This window comes from Dermacentor silvarum, chromosome 5 (assembly GCF_013339745.2).
Source record: "Dermacentor silvarum isolate Dsil-2018 chromosome 5, BIME_Dsil_1.4, whole genome shotgun sequence".
Taxonomy (NCBI): Eukaryota; Metazoa; Arthropoda; class Arachnida; order Ixodida; family Ixodidae; genus Dermacentor; species Dermacentor silvarum.
The window spans coordinates 133,442,678-133,445,243 of record NC_051158.1 but is presented as its reverse complement, the minus strand read 5'-3'; positions in this window follow the sequence as shown (position 1 = coordinate 133,445,243).

The following is a 2,566-nucleotide window of genomic DNA, read 5'->3' as shown; positions in this document are numbered from 1 at the left end:
AACAGGATACCGCGAGAATATGATGGCAAAAGAGCTGCCGCATATCCAACAGGGCAGACAACATTATGCGAGCAACCTGCGCACTGACCGTATGCTGTGTTTCGCTTGCGGAGAACCGGGACATTTTCAGAGGGATTGCAAGTCGCTGCATGACATTGATCCTAGAAACAGAGAGGTTTCTCGCATAGCCACGAAAAATGAAGGCACACGTGAGAGAACGTCTCCTGTGAGGCAGTCGGATAAGCTCCCAAGTAGTAGCATGCAGTTGGAAAACACGCGTGTGCATATTTTCGTTGGGGAAAGTCTCTGTACAGCTCGCATTGACTCTGGTGCGGACATCACCGTAATAAGGGCAAGCAAGGTACCAAGTGAGATTTTAGAGCAGAGCAGTGGTCACATGAAGCTCACGGGTGCATTTGGTCAAGCTGTGACCGCAGACATTATGTACGTACCCCTCGGCCTCCCATGTCCTTTAGGCAATGCTACTCAGCGCGTACCGTTGCTCTGCGCGGTAACTCCGGCATTGGCTATGAGCACTGAAGTGCTATTGACTCCAGACGACTATGAAAGTCTTTGTCTCGCCGTGGACGAGTCGGGGCGTGACCTCGAGAGTGGTGAGTGTGCCTTTGTGTAGGAATCGCCGGAGCAAGAGGGCACGGTTGCGAGGAGATATAATGTAGGTTATGCAGCCCATACCAGCTACGATAACACAGCGCGCCATGTTGTCCATGAGGAGCCGAACATAGGTGTTGAGGTTGACTCATGCTGCGAGGCCAACGTAGGGCTGGGAGATGAAAGAGAGGGGGATGGAAGCAATGAGATCACCGAACAAGAGGAGGTCGAACCGATTTTACAGGACCGAGGCGAGCAGGGCAGCGTTGCTAACGTGGGCACCGCCGGAGATCCGTTGCAGGGGGGTCGCACAGATGAAAGTGAACGGCTTAGGCTGTGTACTGAAAGCTCCTTTGCGAAAGAGCAAATGGACGATGTATCGCTGGCAGATGCATGGCAACAGGCAAAGGACAGGACTCATGGCATGGTTATTGAGGGCCAAATGCTTTATCATCGGGAGTCACTGAGCGGCAAACAGCACCTGCAACTAGTTGTTCCAAAGCATCGCCGCACGGACGTATTAGAATTAGCGCATGATAGTCCGTGCGGCGGTCATTTTTCGGAGAAAAAGACCAAAAAGCGCATCAAGAGTGCGTTCTATTGGCCGTCGCTGGCTTCGGACGTAAAGCGCCATTGTCGCACATGCCATGGTTGCCAGGTGCATTCGCGTAAACTGACGACAGACCGGGTGCCCATAACGCCCCTCAACGGCCCGCAAAAGCCGTTTGAGGTCGTGTATCTTGACTGCATTGGACCGCTGGAGCCGGGTTCGTCACGCGGTCATAAGTACGCATTGAGCGTAGTAGACCTTTGTACTAGGTGGGCAGAGGTCATCCCGTTACGGGCTATAACGGCTAAAGCAACGTGTCAGGCCCTTATAGAGGTATTCGCGCGTTACGGGACGCCAGAAGTAATATGCAGTGACCAAGAAACAAATTTTACAGCTAAACTGACCGCCGAGTTGATGGAGAGATTAGGAGTGGCAGTGAGGTTTGCGACTCCTGATCACCCACAGAGTAACGGCATTGTTGAACGGTGGAATGGCACATTTAAGGGCATGTTACGTCATGTCATGGATGAACATGAAAAAAAACTGGGACCGCTATGTGCCGTGTTTGCTGTGGGCTTAACGCGAAATCGAACACGATATAACAGGCGTTTCGCTCTTCGAACTCATGTATGGCCGAGCACCTCATGGCCCCCTTAGTATTCTGCGCAAATCATGGACAGGCGAATGGGCACCTCCCGCAGGGTTGAATAAACCAGCCGCGGCGTACCTGAAGGAACTTCGCGAAATGATGAATGCAGCCGCGAGAGCTGTCGATGAACGGTGTAGTCAGGTGCAAAGGAGCTACGCTCAAAAATACAACTTGCGGGCTAGGCAGAAAGAGTTTAACATAGGCGATCAAGTCCTTATAATGCAAAATGCAGCCGGAAGCAAGATGCAACCAAAATGGCTTGGTCCTCAAGTTGTGAAGGAAAGAAGGCGTGCTGACAGCTACTTGATAGTGGATTTTGCGGGCACTGAGAAATTTGTGCATGCGAATAAATTGAGGCCTTACTACGCCAGAACCACTAATGTAAGCGTGGTGTTTGAGGCTGACTATGAATTTGGCAGTCTAGAAACCGCAACAAATGCCGTTGAACCTCGCGAACAATGTCCGGTGGCCACGAAGGCCAGTAATCTGAGCGATCCCCAGAAGGAGGAGCTAGGTAGAGTTCTGGCTCATTTTCAAGAGGTGATGTCGAGCAGACCAGGTCGATGCGAGCTGGGAGAGCACAAAATCACACTGGTTCCGGGGGCTACGCAATCGCGAGTGCACATATACAAGGTACCGATGGCTCTCAGAGCGGAAGTGGAGAGGCAAATGAGCGAGCTGGTAGAATGGGACTTTATCTATCCAGTGCAGAGCTCCTTCGCCCATCCGATAGTGTGTGCCCCCAAAAAGGATGG